Source organism: Berghia stephanieae, chromosome 14, assembly GCF_034508935.2.
Source record: "Berghia stephanieae isolate SIO BIC M18660-M18661 chromosome 14, UCSD_Bste_1.3, whole genome shotgun sequence".
NCBI classification, from domain to species: Eukaryota; Metazoa; Mollusca; class Gastropoda; order Nudibranchia; family Aeolidiidae; genus Berghia; species Berghia stephanieae.
In genome coordinates, this window is record NC_088373.1 from 9,687,498 (window position 1) to 9,707,497 (window position 20,000).

General features: G+C 37.4%; 1 protein-coding gene across 1 annotated transcript in view; it reads left to right on the forward strand.

Moving 5' to 3' along the window:
* Positions 1-345: 345 nt before the first annotated feature.
* Positions 346-20,000, forward strand: part of LOC144959619 (high affinity cGMP-specific 3',5'-cyclic phosphodiesterase 9A-like) — a 124,294-nt gene continuing 104,639 nt past the window's right edge. Inside the window, exons 1-2 of the mRNA XM_078892254.1 lie at positions 346-566; positions 2,199-2,607. The gene's annotated coding sequence lies outside the window, so the exon portion shown is untranslated. The remainder of the gene's footprint in view (positions 567-2,198; positions 2,608-20,000) is intronic.

Below are 20,000 nucleotides of genomic sequence, written 5' to 3' on the forward strand. Positions count from 1 at the left end.
TTGTTTCCCTATTTAATCAAATCACCATTGTCTTACATTTTCTTGGATGTTTTTTTTTTTCTTCAGCGATAGCAACCCCACACTTCCCCCATTTTTCTCCTTATTAATAGCACTAAAATGACCTGAAACTGTCGCAAGCACTGTAAAACCCCAGAAATTAATAAACAAGCATGCTTTTTTCATTCTTTCCATTAATCTTTATCAAACATCAACACTAGTACTGCATGCTAGAACCACGAACTACGTACGACATCGAACGATTGCGAGAGGCGTGACGTCACAGCGGTTCCACCAATCACCTGCGGCGAGTCAGTCAGCGAATGTCATAGCAACGGAGAACTCGACAACACATCAACAAATCGTCGCCATGGTCGCAACCAACGGCAGCAGGAGTAGGAATTGAGAGAGATAGATAGAGAGAGACGGAGAGATGGAAAGGAGAAGCGGAGACTGGTGACAACAGGGAACAACACACCATACGACAAGAGGGGAAGGGAAGTAAAGCCCTGAGCACTAACGTTTTTGTTACAACACAACAACACAACTAGACTTTGGGATCTCACGGGGTGAACTTTTTTTTTTTTTTTGTATGATAGTGCCCCTTTTTTACTGTCAAGTATCTTTATGGTCTGGTCTGGATTGTGGGTGATTTTTTAAAAAAATCAAAAATTGTTTTTGTTTTTCTTGCTTCATTGTATGTGAATATATATTGTTATTATTATTATATTTTGTTAATAGGTTATTTAATGTACCAGAAGATTAAAAAAAAAACATAAATACAATTCAAACCTATCCGTTCACGACGATAAGAATGGCGGGTGTAGGTTTTTCAGTACAGGCGTGTTACATTCATAAATGCTTTTTGATACGGAATAGGTATAAAGATACATAAAGAGGAAACTAATGTTAATGTTAGTTAATAGGTATATATAAAAATATTGTACTAATTTATTAATTTTTTACCTGAAATTTTTTCCTAAGTCGGTTAGATTTCTTTCGTTTTTCTGTGAAAAGAAAATACCAGTTAAAAGAAAAATACATATTGCTTTTTTTGGTAGATAAAAAAGGGGTGCATCTCTCCCCTCCTCTCTCTCTCTCTCTCTCTCTCTCTCTCTCTCTGTGTGTGTGTGTGTGTGTGTGTGTGTGTTTATGTGTCTAAATATGTGTTTGTGTTTTGTGTGTTTAGCAAGATAGAGATAAATTTGTAAATAGCCAGAAGAGAAAAAATTGATGGATAAATGGATATATGGATGTGGTTGATAGGTGGATTAAGAGATAGAGATATGTAGAGAGATAATTAGACGAATAAGTAGATAATGGGAGAGAGAGAGAGAGAGAGAGAGAGAGAGAGAGAGAGATGGATATATATAACACAACACACACAAGAGAAGAGAGAGAAAGGTATATAAATAATAATAAGACCGACATAACACACTACAGATAGGTAGGAATAGGTAAATAAATAGTAATTATGTAGAGGATGGATAGAATAGATAGGTAGGTAGGGTAAGTAGGTAGGTAATAGTAGATAGTAGTAGGTAGGTAGGTAGGTAGTAGATAGATAGGTAGGTAGTAGGTAGTAGATAGATAGATAGGTAGGTAGGTAGATAGATAGATAGGTAGGTTAGGTAGGTAAGTAGGTAGATAGATAGATAGGTAGGTAGGTAGGTAAGTAGGTAGGTAGGTAAGTAGGTAGATAGATAGATAGGTAGGTAGGTAGGTAGATAGATAGATAGGTAGGTAGGTAGGTAGGTAGGTAGATAGATAGCTAGATAGATAGATATATAGGTAGGTAGGTAGGTAAGTAGGTAGATAGATAGATAGATAGATATATAGGTATGTAGGTAGGTAGATAGATAGATAGATAGATAGATAGATATATAGGTAGGTAGGTAGGTAAGTAGATAGATAGATAGATAGATAGATAGATAGGTAGATAGATAGATAGATAGATAGATAAATAGATAGATAGATAGATAGATAAATAGATAGATAGATAGATAGATAGATAGATAGACAGACAGACAGACAGACAGACAGATAGATAGATAGATAGATAAATACAAATCTATCATACGACCGATCTTTATAATTTAAGCTTATGTGTTATATATATATATATATATATATATATATATATATATATATATATATATATATATTTTATATATATATATATTAACATTTATCATACACAGGAAAAATGGAATAGGAATAGGAAACACTTGCTCAAACGTTCAAACGCGCAATTAAACCTATACTTGTTGTAAATTAACAGCTAGTTATCTGACTCACCCAATAACTGTGGCATTCGTCACATTGAAGTCATACGTGATTTTACATTGAAAACAATCGTGACAACTATTCAACGCCACTTCCACACACTTTCGTCACAAACAGTTGGAATAAAATCATAATAATAATAATATATAGCTTTTATCATCATCATCATTATCGTCATCGTCATCATCGTCCAAACTTTCCAACGTGAGTTGAGGACATTTTGTGAAGGACTTGGTGAACATTATTCCCTAATTTTGAATCGTTTGTATCGAGTCCATTTTGTGAATCAATGGAGAAGTATCTGGGTTTGATTCCGTGATCTGGGTAAGTTGTAAATTATTTATTTATTTTTTTAAATACAAATCTGTTCTCTCTCCCCCCCCCCCCACCCCTCTCCCTTCTCTCTCTCTCTCTCTCTCTCTCTCTCCTCTCTTTCGATCCCTCTCAATCTCTCTTTTTCTTTATCTATCGCTCTTCTCTCTCTCTCTCTCTCTCTCTCTCTCTCTCTCTCTCTCTCTCTTCTCTATCTATCTCTCTTTCTCTCTCTCTCTCTATTTCTTTCTTTCTCTCTCTCTTTCTCGGTCTCTCTCTCTCTCTCTCTCTCTCTCTCTCTCTCTCTCTCTCTCTCCCCCTCTCTCTCTCTCTATATATATATATATATCTCTCTCTCTCTCTATTTCTCTATATCTCTTTTTTCTCTATCTCACTTTCTCTCTCTCCTTACCTCTCTCACACTGTCTACCTTTCCATTTATATATATATATATTATATATATATATATATAAATATATATATATATATATATATATATACACATATACATACACACACACACACACACATATATAATATATATATATATATATATATATATATACATATATATATATATATATATATATATATATATATATATATCTTTTCTCTCTTTCTCCCCCCCCCCCTCTCTCTCTCTCTCTCTCTCTCTCTCTCTTTTTTTTTTTTTTCTATCTTAATTTCTGTCTTTCTTTCTTTTTTTTTTATTTCTCTTTCTATCCTTTCCCAGTTAGATACTTATCGAGACGTAGATACTACCCACTTCCCGCTAGCAAAATTGATATAAATAAATAAATAAATAGCTAAATCTATAAATAAATGAATAAATAAATAAATAAACAAATAAATAAATAAATAATTAAATAAATAAATAAATAAAAAGATAATAAATAAATAAATAAATAAATAAACGAATGAATGAATGAATGAATGAATCAATCAATTAATCATTAAAAATTTAATAACCCAATGATGGTAAAATGTCACTATCAATTTCAAATATCAACAATGATTTCTGGCACCAACGATTTTATTATTGATGTTCTTTTTGCCTTACCTCGTGATTGATTGATTGATTTGGAATAGAAATCGAAATTTCTAAAACAAATCAGGACGCGATTTAGGTCAACCTCTTGGGGTGAAGGACGGCAACTATCAGGGCATAGAACTGAGGGCTGGAGGTTGGGGAAGGGGTGGGGGGGGGGGGGTTGTTATATTGGTCAGGACTGGAAAGGGAGGAAGGGGGGTGGGCCGGGGGGAGGGCGTGAATAGATGGAGATTTGATAATATAGCCATCAATCACATTGACACCAGTACAAATACTTGGCCAAGTAAACGCGAACACTTAAATGAAATCGGTCTGTAAATGTTTTATGAGACGTAAAATGAAAACCTCCCAAGGTTAAATTGAATTTGGTTCTATTTATAGATTGACTGATTATTTGCATTGATTTTGGTTTTGGGGTTTTCTTTACCATTTTTTCTTAGCTATTGTGTGGTTTCCCATAGGAAAAAAGTACTTTTTTTTTTCTTCTTTATCATACTCTTTCCTGTTTTTGGTTTTTTTTTTTGGTATGGGATTGGATTTTCAACTTTTCTATAGACCCCCCCCCCCCCTTTTTTTTTTTTACTTTTCTTTGATTTTGCAGTTTCTTTTTCCATTAAAAGTTATATATTTTATATATTTTTAAAATTCCTCCTTTAATTGACGGTTCCTCTGTGACTTCTTGTTGCTATGCATGTCAATCTATTTACATGGATGCCTTTTTAACTCTCTCCTTACCGATCATTTTCGGTATTTTCCCCTAAAATGGCAGGCTTACCCAGCAAAAAAATTGATCTTTTAAACTCAAACAATATCTCTACGAAACAACTTTATGTTCTTATTAGTTAAACAAAGACCATTGTGATGTACAAAATTAATATGAATAAGAAAAATGTATATTGTGTCGTATAACAAATGTGACGATTTTGCTGCAGGTGGTAAGGAGAGGGTTAACGTTATTTTGTATTTCTTTAAATTCCTCCTTCAATACTCTTCAACAGTCGTAACGTCACTTCCTTCCAAATGACGCATGGTAACTTAGTAACACTGGCTCTAAACTATCGGAACAATGGCGGACGCCGCATGAAATATTTCTCCGGCGATCATAAAAGCGTATCCAGAGGGAAAAAACCACATAAATTTGATCATGTTTTGACTTTTACACATTCTGATCACAAGGCATATGAAAAGTTCTAGCCAGCATGAAAAATAAAAAGTAATGATTTTCTTTGTTTAGAACAAAGATGGCCGCCGTTGCCAGGCGGCGTGACATCAGACTACTGAATCCAATTGATGTTGTGAACTCCTTGGCTAAGCGCATTCTGTCTATAGATAGAATGCGCTTGGCCAAGGAGTTCACAACATTGCCATCCGGAAGTATAACGGACCAACACACAAACTCTGTGTAACCATGAACTTTTATAGTCTGGTTAATACAGTTTAGTGAGAACAACTCACAAACGCGGATGGCAAAAACAATAACAAAGGCCTGAGTGACGTCATCTGCATACTATCTATTGAGAGAAGTGAGTGAGGAAGATTTAAATTAATCAGTTTTATATAATAAGTGGCTACGTGACAAAAGATAGAAAGAAAATTATTCACTAATTTGAAATGAATTTAAAGAGAAGGCTATTAAAAAAAAGTATAATCTAATATTAGAAGTTAAAGTTTTTGTTAACCTACCGAAACCACAACTGGAGTGAGATGTACTCCGTTCTTACTAAAAATAGAACTTTAATAAAATAAATGTGAATCATCGTTTGGCAACATCAACCAAAATACTTTTAGAGGGGAAAAATATAAATAAATGTAATTTCTTTTACACACCACCCCCTCCCCTCGCCTCCGCTCCCTTCCCTTTCCTTCCCTTTCCTCAACAAATTTCAAAAAATGCTCATTGCTTTGGCCTTTAAATTGAATTTTCGTCGTCTGGGTCCCTGGCCACTGGGCTTAACCTATCACTTTGTGGCTATGTGGTCTTGTGGAATGACACTACACTCGCTTTCGGATTGGAATGTCCTGGGGTCGAGCCTTGCTCGGCGTATAGATAGTATGCGCTTGGCTAAGAAGCTCATAATATTGCCATCCCGAAGTATAACGGACCAACACACAAAACTGTGTGTAGCCATGAACGTTTATAGTCGGGTTAATACAGTTCAGTGAGCATTACTCATAAACGCGGATGGCAAAAAACAATAACAAAGACCTGAGTGACGTCATCATCGAACTATCTATAGTTGAATCCTTGGAAAAGACTCTTTATCCACATTCTCTCACCGTACTCAGGTGTTAAATGAGTACCTGCCGTTAACAGCTTCCAAAAGCGAGTGTCATACCAGTTGACCATACAGCCGCACATAATACATTGTACAAAAATGTCAAAGCTCATATTTCTTTTTCTAAACTCACTTTACTCGGTCCAGTTCAAACAAGTAGATTACTGTTTAGAGATGGCAGATCACATATATCGATCGAATAGGCTGTTCTGCCACCCTGTCAAAAAATCCAAATCGATAGAAGAAAGTTGACGTCACTAAGGTCTTTGTAATTTTTTTTTTTTCGTTTGATTTAAAATTTTTTTTTTTTTTTTGCCATCCATGTTTATGAGTGATTCTCATCACACTGTATTAATCAGAATTGTAATTTCAATAATAATAATAATAATAATAATAATAATAATAATAATAATAATAATAATAATAATAATAATAATAATAATAATAATAACAATAATAATAATAATAATAGTATAATAATAATAATAATAATAATAATAATAATAATAATAATAATAATAATAGTAATAATAATAATAACAGACTTTTATAGAACGCACGGTATCCTCAACAATGAAGCTCGTGGCGCTTTACATCAACACAAAACAATATCAAAGAAAGAAGATCTACGTGATATCAAAAAAAAGACATGTTTTCAATGACTTCTTGATCACAGACAATGATTTGGACTCCCGGATGCTCTGTGGAATGGTGTTCCATACACACGGACCAAAATGAGAAAAGGACCGGACCTTGTTCCCGCTTTTATACGAATGCGTGGGAGATCCAAACTGTTTCTTTCTTGTTTTGTCTGGTACCTTTTATATACACTTGTTAAAAATTTCTTCGAATTTTTTCCCCTTCTCTTTGTTGTCTACAAAACTCTTCCATCCGTTAGACATGATATTCCCCCACCCCCTCTTCTTCCCTTTCAATACCGCCCACTACTAGTGTTTGCTGTTGGCTACGGATCCCTTGTATTACGCTTTGAGCACGTTTTGCGGATTTTGCAACATATACATGCTTTATTTTCTCTCTCTCTCTCTCTCTCTCTCTCTCTCTCTCTCTCTCTCTCTCTCTCTCTCTCTCTCTCTCTCTCTCTCTCTCTCTCTCTCCCTCTCCCTCTCTCTCTCTCTCCCTCCCTCCCTCTCTCTCTCTCTCTCCCTCCCTCCCTCTCTCCCTCCCTCCCTCTCTCTCTCTCTCTCTCTCTCTCTCTCTCTCTCTCTCTATCTCTCTCTCTCTCTATCTGCATGACCTGGGCAGCAAGTTGCAGCCTTGGATACCACACAATAATTATATCGACATTTTTTTCTTTCCCTATAGTTTTCCACAAAACTCCGTCTATCCGTCAGACATGCTATTTCTCCCTTATTTTTACAAATCATTATGTCCTATTTTGTGATTCCATTCCCCCCCCCCCCTCCCTCCCTCTCCATCCCCCCCCCCCCCCCCCCGACACCCTTCATTTCAATACAATACCAGCCCATTACCAATGTTGCCGATTGGCTAGGGAACCCTTGTAAAGCGCGTTGAGCACGTCTAGAGGATATTGCGCTATATAAATACTCTAGTTTTTGTTGGGTTTTTAAAAATTCTGCGTTGCCCAGCGTTGCCTAGACACACACTTCTTATGAAGTATTTCGGCGTTATTCTGTTTCCTCTAAGTTTTCTCCAAAATTCGTCCGTCTCTCAGACATGCTATGTATTTTTTTACCTCCCCTATTTATTTTTGAAATCATTATTTCCTCCTTTGTGTTTCCCCCCCCCCCCCCCCCCCCCCTTTCACTCTAGCCTCCCCTAGCCTAGATACACACTTCTTTTGAATTATGTCAGCGTTATTCTGTTCCCTCTAAGGTTTCTCCAAGACTCGTCCGTCTGTCCGACATGTTATGTATTTTTTACCTCCCCTATTAAAAAAAAAAAATCATTATGTCCCATTTTGTGGTTCCATCCCCCCCCCCCCCCCCTTCCCCCACCCCTAACTCACCATTCCTTCAGTTGTCTCCCCTTTCAATACCAGCGAATTACTAGTGTTGCTGTTGTCTAGGGACCGCTTGTAAAACGCTTTGTGCACGTTTAATGGATATTGCCCTATATCAGCGTGCTCTTGTTTGCAGGTCTGATATATGGGTTCAATTTTGTAATAATGGAAATCTCCAAAAAATTACGTAAAATATTGTCGATTACTAGGCACATAAGAAGGTCGATACGGATGTCAGACTTGCATATAGATAGAATGCGCTTGGCTATGAAGCTCAAACATTGCTATCCGGAAGTACAACGGACCAACACACAAAACTCTGTGTAACCATGAACTTTTATAGTGTGGTTAATACAGTTTAGTGAGAACAACTCACAAACGCGGATGGCAAAAAACATTAACAAAGACTTGAGTGACGTCATCATCGAACTATCTATATGTCCACGTCGCTCTATCTGAATGCTCAAGTTTTTGTTTGGGATTTTTTTTTCTGCATTACCTAAGCTGATACACACTTCTCATGAATTATTTCGGCGTTTTTCTTTACCCTCTTACGTTTCTCCAAGACTCGTCTGTCTGTCAGACATGTTATTTTTACCTTCCCCCCCCCCCCCTTTTTTTTTTTTTTTGAAATCATTATTTCCTATATTGTGTTTCCATCACCCCCTCACAAGTCCATTCCTCCAGCAGTTGTCTTCCCTTTCAATACCAGCCCATTACGGGGACCGGCGGTGAGAGGAAAAAGATTTAATGTGATTTAGGGAATGGATGGGTGCTCTTTGAAAACCAAATGGATGTGGTGTGTGTGTGGGGGGGGGGGGGGGGGGGGGGGGGGGGGGATGGGTGGGGGGGGGGGGGGGGGGGGGGGTGGATTAGGAGAGCGAGGGACAGTTGGATGGCTGTATGTAATATTTAAAGTAAATAGTGATGATGATGACGATGATGATGATAATAATAATAATAATAATAATAGTAATAATAATAATAATAATAATAATAATAATAATAATAATAATAATAATAATTATTATTATTATTATATTATTATTATTATTATAATATATATATAATAATATATAATAATAATAATAATAATAATAATAATAATAATACTCTTAAAAGTTAGTGACAGGGTCAGGAAGTGAAGTTTAAGAATCAAAATATCAAGCAGGAATATCTTTTTATTCACGTTTTATTTGAAAACAAAATAAAACAAAAAACAACTTGATAACAATACTATTTACTTCTTGCCGAATTTGAATTCGCAATGTCGCATTTGCTTTTCTATCTATCTATCTATCTATCTATCTATCTATCTATCTATCTATCTATCTATCTATCTATCTATCTATCTATCTATCTATCTATCTATCTATCTATCTATCTATCTATCTATCTATCTATCTATCTATCTATCTATCTATCTATCTATCTATCTATCTATCTATCTATCTATCTATCTATCTATCTATCTATCTATCTATCTAATGAGAGATATTCGCCACGTGCTTACACAGGAAAAAATGCTTACTGTCCAATACACACGTCTTCAATCTTCAATGGCTTGTATTTGCAAAAGGCCCCAATTACGACGTGTATATATTTTTGCAGGTCTGATGACCCAAATTTTTATGGGCTCATTGTTGTAATGGAAATACTTCCAAACCAAAGTAAAATTTGGTCAATGGGAACAATGTTAAATCGAGCCCAAATTGCTTTCCGTTATCAGACCTGCAAATATCTGCACGTCGCTGATAGTCGATATACTAATATACATAATATTTTACGGTCGGGAATCTGGGATAAGCCCCGTTGTTGTAGTTTCTTTGCTTTTTTTTTTTTTTTGCTTGTTTGTTTCATCATCATCATCATTGCCTTTTTCACCCTGGGTCGAGGTATTTATAGGCCACAGACAAACAGTTTCCATCCTTCTCTATCCTGAGCTATCTTTTTAATCTCATTCCAGGTCTTACCACTTCTCTGTATATCAGCTTCTTTAATTCTTCTCCATGTTCCTCGTTTGTTTGTTGTTGGTTTTTTTGGGGGGTTTTTTGATGGTGCTATTTTTTCCCGCCTTCTGTATTCTATTTATAGTCACTGCGTGAGTTCCGCTGCCGCCTACAGTAATATTGGCGGGAAAATCCCCGGCCTGTCTCGTGCCATTCGATATTATTTCAATCCGACACCTGTTTGTATTCGGACCATGACAAAACATCCTAGTCACCTTTGGGAATACAAAATTTCCACTCTCTATAAATGGGAGCGATCTATTTTTTGGTCCGTTATAATTCCGGATGGCAATGTTGTGAGCTTCTTAGCGATAGTTAGATAGTATGCGCTTGGCTAAGAAGCTCACAGCATTGCCATCCGGAAGTATAACGGACCAACACATAAAACTGCGTGTACCCATGAACGTTTATAGTCTGGTTAATACAGTTTAGTGATAATTACTCATATACGCGGATGGCAAAACACAATTACAAAGACCCGAGTGACGTCAGCTTCGAACTATCTATAGATGGAACGAACTTGACGTCATTCAGCTTTTTGTTATTGGTTTTACCAGCCATTTTTATGAGTTGTTCTCACTAAATCAATCAATCAGATTAAAAACGTTCAATGTTACACATCATTTTTTATGTTGATACGTTTTGTCCGGCTGGCGAATGTTGTGAGTATTTTATATAAACAACCAATACAAATGTGGCCTGAACTCTCATAAAAAATTGACTATTTATTTAGTAAGTTTGTTAGCCTGTTAACTCACTCAACCCTAACACCGACTATAATCGTAATAAAACTATTAATGTATATGCTCGTTTTTAATACATCCAAGCATCAGTAATACACTTTATAGTCACCTGGAACAACTACAAAAGACGTCTAACTTCTACGTCATAGCACAAGACCGAAGGACTAGAGCTCGGGTGGTCGCTGGTTCGGATAAGTAAGTAAGTAAGTAAGTAATACATTTTTTCCAATTTTTGAAAAGTAGCAAAAATCTCTAGGATTGAGCGAGTTAAGCTAACCGATATAATAATTCCCTTCCAAAGAAAAAAAAATAGAAAATAAACGAGCTTTTATATAGCGCAACATCCACTAAACGTGCTCAGAGCGCTTTACAAAGGACTCCTCACCAACAGCTACACGTAACATGTAGAACGGGACATGACGCCTGTTAGGCGATATTGCAATTTTTCAGACCGAGAGACAACGCTACATAGCGACCATATGGTCATATGACACGTGAATACGGTTAGAGAATGTGAGTAAATAGTATTTTCCAAGGACTCAACAAGGTGCCGAGCGAGCCTCGAACCCACGACCTTCCGATCCGACCGAAAGCGAGTTCTCATACCACAAGACTACATCACCGTACAAGGCGACGGGTCGCAAATTATAAAGTATGTATAAACTGACCGGCCCAAGACGGACGTTTTTTCAGTGTAACCAAAGCCGTGAAAGGCAAACAAACCAACACCATGTTCGCTATGTGGTCCAGTAGGATGACACTCGCTTTCGGACCGGAGGGTCCTGGGTTCGAGCCTCGCTCGGCGCATAGTTGAGTCCTTGGAGAAGGCCCTTTAGTCACATTTTCTCACCGTGTAAAATGAGTACTTGGCCGTTAACAGCGTTGTCTCTGTCCTAAAAAAAATTGTAATATCGCCCTACACGTGAACTGTTCTGTTGGCTAGGAGTCCCTTTTAAAGCGCTATGAGCACGTTTAGTGGATATTGCGCTGTATGAAATCTCATTCGACACCATACACCTAACACAACAACGACAATAATATGTGTGAATTAGCGAATCAATAAGGACACGGAAAGGCCGATCACGCGATGATAAAACTCGGACATGTCAATATCACGCGGAATTATATTAACATTAACATTAACATTAACATTAACGATTGTGGGGAAAATCAAAATTTTACCATTTATTTTTACTTCATGGAACAGAAATAATAATAATAATAATTTTTAACAGCTGATAAACCGGCCTCATTTAGGTTTTGGTTAATCTTGGGTTTTCCCACGAATTTTATACCTGATTTTGTTTTCTTTCTTGCTTTCCTTCTTTCTGTCTTCAGTCCACACAAACACACACACACACACACACACAACATATATATATATATATATATTAATATACACACACCACATAATATATATATATACACACACACACAATATATTATATATATATATATATATATAATATATACACACACACACAATATATATATATATATAACACACACACACACAATATATATATATATATATAATATATATATATAAGATAATATATATATATATATATAATATATATATATATATATATATAATATAATAAATATATATATTTATATATATATAGAGCCGGATAAAACGTATATCACACAAAAGTACTTATTGATGCTGTGCGTTTCGCTAAAAACAACCCTCAAAACATTGCTGGATATAGATGGTTCGAAGATGACGTCACTCGTGTCTTTGTTATTGTTTTTTGCCATCCGCGTTTATGAGTAATGCTCACTGAACTGTATTAACCTGACTTTAGATAGTATGCAGATGACGTCACTCAGGCCTTTTTTATTGTTTTTGCCATCCACGTTTGTGAGTTGTTCTCACTAAACTGTATTAACCAGACTATAAACGTTCATGGTTACACAGAGTTTGTGTGTTGGTCCGTTATACTTCCGGATGGCAATGTTGTGAACTCCTTGGCCAAGCGCATTCTATCTATAGGCAGGTTAATACCGTTTTGTGAAAATTACTCAATATACGGATGGCAAAAATCAATAACAAAGACCTGAATGACGTCAACTTCGAACTATCTATAGTCCGATTGATAGAATTTAGTGAGAACTACAAATAAAAAAGCCTGGCAAAAAGCAATTATAAACAGGTGAATGACGTCAGTTTCGTTCTATCTACAACCAGGAACATTTATTGAATTAAAAATTATTTTTTTTTTAGTGTGAGTAGTCCTCAATATCGTGTTCACTATGGTGGACACAACAAAGGGACGCAACTGGTAAAAACGCTTAGAGAGGGAGGGAGGGCTGTCGGTCAGTTTTTGGGATTCCCAATATTCTTCAACAGTCATGACGTCACTTCCTTCCTAATGTTGCATGGTAATTTATTAACACTGGCTCTAAACTATCGGAACAATGGCGGTCGTCCGTATGAAATATTTCCCCGGCGAGCATAAAAGCGTATCCAGAGGGGGAAAAAAACACATAAATTTGATCATATTTTGACTTTTACACATTCTGATCGCAAGAGATGTGAAAAGTTCTAGTTCTAGCCAGCATGAAGAATAAAAAGTAATGATTTTCTTTGTTCAGAACCAAGATGGCCGCCGTTGGATTCAATAGTCTAATGTCACGTAGCCCAGCAACGGCGGCCATCGTGGTTCTAAACAAAGAAAATCGGTACTTTTTATTCTTCATGCTGGCTAGAACTTTTCAAATATCTTAGTGATCAGAATGTGTAAACGTCAAAACATGATCAGATTTATAATGTTTTTTTCCCCATCTGGATACGCTTTTATGCTCGTTGGAGAAATATTTCATAAGGGCGTCCGCCATTTTCCCGATAGTTTAGAGCCAGTTACTAAGTTACCTTGCGTCATTACGAGGGAAGTTACGACTGTTGAAGCGTATTGGAACCACTTTTGGTTGATGTGAGTGGTGATACGAGAAAGTGACGTCACGCCTTTGGATCCCTATTAAGCTTTTGTTTCGATTTTGTCGCAGGCAACCTTGTACACATTAAAACTGGGAAATCCCATTGATTAGTACACAGGATAATAACCGCCTGTGTGCCATTATTAATAAAAAGCCGTGGCCATCCCCACATATCACGTGATCACGTGATTCCTTGACCAACACCTGCTGCTCGATGTGTAAACAAGGGCTGCTAGATTATGGCTAAAGTTCATGGTGGCCAATTTCGACTTCAAAAGTGACCAAAAATAGAACACGGCGAAACACCGTTTTCCCTCTTGAAACTCGAAAAGACCAAATAAAAAAAAAAATATTTTCAAAAGAAAACAAAAATTTGATAAGATAATAATGATAATAGTTAATAATAGAAACACGATTCTCTGTATGGCTAAATTTTTGCCAAAATCGGCCATGGACTTGGCCATCTGGCAGCCCTGGTGTTAACAAGAACTGATAACAACTGACTGAACTCTGACAAATAAAAACACACATTTTCATTCTTGGCCACACCACATTTTAATAAAATAAATTGAGATTTTATATTGTGCAATATCCACAAAATGTTCCCAGAGCCCGTTACAAGGTGTCTTCGACCAACAGCAACACGTAACATGTAGAAAGAGACATGACGGATGTTAGGCAATATTACAATTTTTCAGACAGAGACAACGCTGTTTTTGGCCAGGTACTACTAGTTTTACACATGAGTACGGTGAGAGAATCTGAGTAAAGAGCCTTTTCCAAGGACTCAATTATGCGCAAAGCATAAAAAACAAAAAACAACCCCCCAAAAAAAAACAAGATACGGTCATCAGGGGTAACTTTGCCTCTTTGAAATTAGAGCATGTTAAATTAACCCAACCTTGTTGTAGTTATTGTTCTACCTGTTAGAAGACTTGAATTTTTATCAAAGGAAATGCTTGCCCCAATGATGATGATGATGATGATGATGATGATGACGATGATGATGATGATGATGATGATGATGATGATGATGATGATGATGATGATGATGATGATGATGATGATGATGATGATGATGATGATGATGATGATGATGATGGTGGTGATGATGATGATGATGATGATGATGATGATGATGATGATGATGATGATGACGATGACGACAACAAGATTTGTTTAGCGCATTTTATCGAGTCCTCAAAGCATTTCACAAAGTCAGCAGGGTTCTCGGAAATCAAGTCAGTTCAGGAATATCACCTACGCTATTTATAGATCCAAGTCCGGTAATTAACTGAACATGACGTAGTTGTCGCTCTTGTAATTATTAGACACACAGCTTGGATTATGGCCCTTATCCAATTATTATCCAGACAGCTCACCAGACGGTCCACTAATCTGTATGACGTCAAAGGAGAAGTCCTAGTATCAGGCTGTTGAAGTTATGCGCTTAGCCAAAAAGCTCACAACATTCGCCAGCCGGATATAACCGTAGCCATGGTTAACGTATAGATAGAATGAAGTTGACGCCATTGTGGCCTTTGTTATTGTTTTTTTTGCCGTCCGCCTTTATGAGTAATTCTCAATAAATTGTATCAACCCGTAGCCATCGTAAAATTATAACTTGACACCGAAACCGTAGCCATCGTTAACTTATAGATAGTATGCGCTTGGCTCAGAAGCTCATAACATTGCCATCCGGAAGTATAACGGACAAACACACAAAACTGTGTGTAGCCATGGACGTTTATAGTCGGGTTAATACAGTTCAGTGAGCATTACTCATAAACGCGGATGGCAAAAAAACAATAACAAAGACCTGAGTGTCGTCATCTTCGAACTATCTATAGCCTGACACTGACCAAAAAATGACGTCAAAATGCCAGTCTTTTGCCACAAAGGAAAACATATCGTGAGTTGTATTCAATAGTTCAGCCAATGAAATAACTTGTTTCCATGAGCTCTACTAACGACAACTCACTAGGCGGTGCAAAAAAACTAAAAATGACGTCAAACTGCCAGTCCTAGAGGGTTCCAGTGTCAGACTATACTATGTTAACGATAGCGACAGTCATGAAGTTGAAGTTTTGCACTTAGCCAAAAATCTCACAACATTCGCAGCCGGATAAAACGGACCAACACACAAAATTATGTGTAGCCTTAAACGATTATAGTCTGGTTAATACCGTTTATATGTATAGATAGAATGCGCTTGGCCAAGGAGTTCACAACATTGCCATCCGGAAGTATAACGGACCAACACACAAACTCTGTGTAACCATGAACTTTTATAGTCTGGTTAATACAGTTTAGTGAGAACAACTCAAACACGCGGATGGCAAAAACAATAACAAAGGCCTGAGTGACGTCATCTGCATACTATCTATATATGTATGAATATATATATATATATATATATATATATATATATATATATAAATAATATATTTTATATATATATTCATCTCTCTCGCTCTCTCCCAATCTCTCTCATTTACTCTCTCTCTCTCTCTCTCTCTCTCTCTCTCTCTCACGGTATTAATCAATAAGATTCCATTTATAGCTAACAGACCATATCACAATGAACAGGCCAGACAATCACGTCGCCGAAAAACAAAACCCCTTGGCGTGAAATAAATTAATACCAACTCATATAATATCTACCCCATTACGGTAAATGGAAATTACAAATCGTGGTGAGTTGGAACGGAGCCCTCGTAATCTCATGGCTTGATCGCAGGCATTCATCGTGAACTCACAGCCTGATACTGACCAAACAATAGAATTCAGTTGTCTGATGTCACGTCCGCCCAGACAGCAACAGCGAGCAGCGTGTTTCTAAACAAAGAAAATCAGTCCTTTTTTATTATTCATGCTGGCTAGAACTTTTCATATGTTATATGATCAGAATGTATAAAGGTAAAAACATGATCAGATTTATAATGTTTTTCTCATCTGGATACACGACTTCTATGCTCGTCGGAGAAGTATTTCATAAGGGCGTCCACCATTATTCCGATAGTTTAGAGCCAGTTACTAGGTTACTATGCGTCATTACGAGGGAAGTGACGTCATGACTGCTGAAGCCTATTGGAACATAGCCTTCGTAAACACATGGCCTGATCGCAGCCATCGTTAACTTATAGGGAGTATGCGCTTGGCTTTGAAGCTCACAACATAGCCATCCGGAAGTATAACGGACCAACACACAAAATTGCGTATAACTATGAACGTTTATAGTCTGGATAATGCAGTTTAGTGAGAATTACTCATAAACGCGGATGGCAAAAACCAATATAAAAGACCGGAGTAACGTCATCTTCGTTCTATCTATAGCCTGACACAGAGCAAACAATTATGTCAAATGACAAGTCTTTGACTGTGACTTGTTTGACTTATACCTCTTGGCTCCTGGCGGAGCACAGGGCTCAACAGCACGCCTCCATCTTCTTCTGTCCTTGGCACAGACCTTTGCCTCACTCCAGGTAAGATTGGAGACACACCTATCTTGGTGAAGGCTTCTCCTCCAAGTCTGTTCTGGACGACCCGGTATCCTCTTGCCCTGTGGGTTCAATTCGAGAGCCTGCTTGGTTATATTACAGGGCTCTTTCCGCACGGTATGGCCAACCCATCGCCACTTTGGCCGAAGAAGAAATCAAATCGTGAGTTGTATTCAATAGTTTAACCGAGGAATCACTTGTTTCTTTCAAAATTTCTTAACAATTGTCCCCAAAATGTCTAGAAAATTTAGTAACTTTTAGAGAAAGAAAGAAATAAGATTTTAGGCACACCAATACTGTAAATGTCCCAAACATCAAAACAACCCATTTCGGTAAACAGTCCTTTCGTGCGAAACGGTTACTTTTACCGACACTGTCTATTCGAACCCCCGGAATGTTTAATAATCTTTAAAAGTATAGATAGTATGCGCTTGGCTCAGAAGCTCATAACATTGCCATCCGGAAGTATAACTGGCCAACACACAAAACTGTGTGTATCCATGAACGTTTATAGTCGGGTTAATACAGTTCAGTGAGCATTACTCATAAACGCGGATGGCAAAAACAATAACAAAGACCTGAATGACGTCATCTTCGAACTATCAATAGAAGGAAGAACATTGACTCAGCTCGTCGTTATTATTGTTTTAAGACAGGCATCTTAATTATTTGTTATCACTAGATTGGGCGGGGGGGGGGGGTCCCGATAGCTCAGTTGGTAGAACACTCGATTCACACGTAAAGAGAGCGAGATCGATCCCGGGTGCAGTCGAGATTTATTTCTGCCCCCCCCCCTTCGCCCCCCCCCCTTCGCCCCCCCCCCCCCACCCTCCAAGGTGTCCTCCACCCAGCAGAGAATGAGTGGTTGAGTCTGTTAGATTTAGCAACAGTTTCTAATGGGGCTCACACTACTACTGTATTATGACGATCGACCCAATCAGCAAATTTTTATATTTGGCGGAAACGACTTTGCGATTGACTAGCGTCCTATCCAAAGGATAGCAATCAATTGCTATTGTCCGTTTCAAGCTATGGAAACAGGGATAAACTCCGGCTCCGTGGGCCAAATGGATCTGAAGGACTTTTATCAATCAGACGATTAACGTTTAAGGTTACACATAGGTTTGTGTGTTGGTGCGTTATATGCGGCTGGCGGATGTTGTGAGTATTTTACCTAAACGAATAACATCAATATCTAATTTTTACACAAAACGTATTTAGTTTGATGAATATTTAAATGGGATACTATTTCCTGTTTACTTTGAGTTTCACCCTGGACTCATCATTACCTCGTCGTACCTTAATTGATACAGAATCGATTCGAAATGGCACATGTCTAAATATCGATTTTACAATTAAATTATCGGTTTTGAAACCACTTTACTGCCATACTCTGGGGAAAAAAATGTAGTATTTCAAAATTTGGACAGAAAATTTGTCTTTTACATATTTGATCGATTTTAATTACACTGGCATTAGCAAAAAACGTCTCAAACCTGAGACTTCGGGAAGTCTGTCTTCAAATCCCAGGTTTGAGAGGGTTTTTTTTTTGCCAAGATGAGTGACATTTAAATTGATAGATATTTGAAGGACGAGTTTTCTGGCCAAATTTTTAATTACGCGTTTTTCCAGTGTACGGCAGTTAACTGATTTTTTAAAAAAAAGTATTTTCTATCAACATTTAATTTCTTTCTTTCTTTTCCTCTATAAATAAAACAGACCTGACGTCACTCAGGTCTTTGTTATGATTTTTTTTTTTTTTTGCCATCCATATTTACGAGTAATTTTCACTAAACTGCTTATAAACTTTCAAGGTGACACAGAATGTTGTTATATTTCCGGATGACAATGTTGTGAGTTTCTCAACCACACGCTCAGCATCTATAAATTCTATTACGCATCTTCTTTGATTCACATGTAAACAACTTTCTACCACTGTCTACCGCACCTCTCCCATTTCCCCGTGATTAAAAAATATTAGATTTGAATACAAAGAAGATTTTTTTTTTTAAACGGTTGTTTTTCGAATTCTTTGATTCGTTTAGCCCTTATATCGATTTTAATTTTACGGTTGACATTTAGCAATTTCCGCCTGTTCAAGATGAAAGGAAAAATTGACGCAAATTTAATTTTGGGTATTAATTAGGGTTCCTTTCTCTCTCTCTCTCTCTCTCTCTCTCTCTCTCTCTCTCTCTCTCTCTCTCTCTCTCTCTATCTCTCTCTCTCTCTCTGTCTTTCTTTCTATCTCTTTCTCTTCTCTCTGTCACTCTCTTTTTCTTTCTTTCTCTCTCGCTCTCTCTCTTTCTCTCACTCTCTCTCTCTCGGTCTCTCTCTCTTTTTCTTTCTTTCTTTCATTCCTCTTTCTCTCTGTCCATCTCTCTTTCTTTATCCCATCTATCTATCTATATATCCATCCATCCATACATCCATTCATCCGTCCATCCATCTATCCATATATCTATCCATCCATCCATACATACATATATCTATCCATCCATCCATCCATCCATCTATCCATATATCTATCCATCCATCCATACATCCATCTATCCATCCATCCATCCATCCATCCATATATCTATCCATCCATCCGTCCATCCATATATGTGCATATCTTTCTATCTCATCAAGCCCATAAAGTCCCCATTCATATCCCAGCCATCAATGTTGTCGGATGTGTCATGACGCCCAATCAGGGCATTCCTACTACACGTCACAGAGTGAAGGCATCGCCTCGTTACCCATCGATCCCCATGATCCCATGTGTTTATTATCTCAGATGTCACTCCATTACCCATCTCAACGCCCCCCCCCCCCCCCCCCCCCCCCCCCCCCCCCCCCCCCACCTCCCCTCCCCCAGTCCTCCATTTAACCTCCCAACGTCTGATCCGTCCTAAACTCA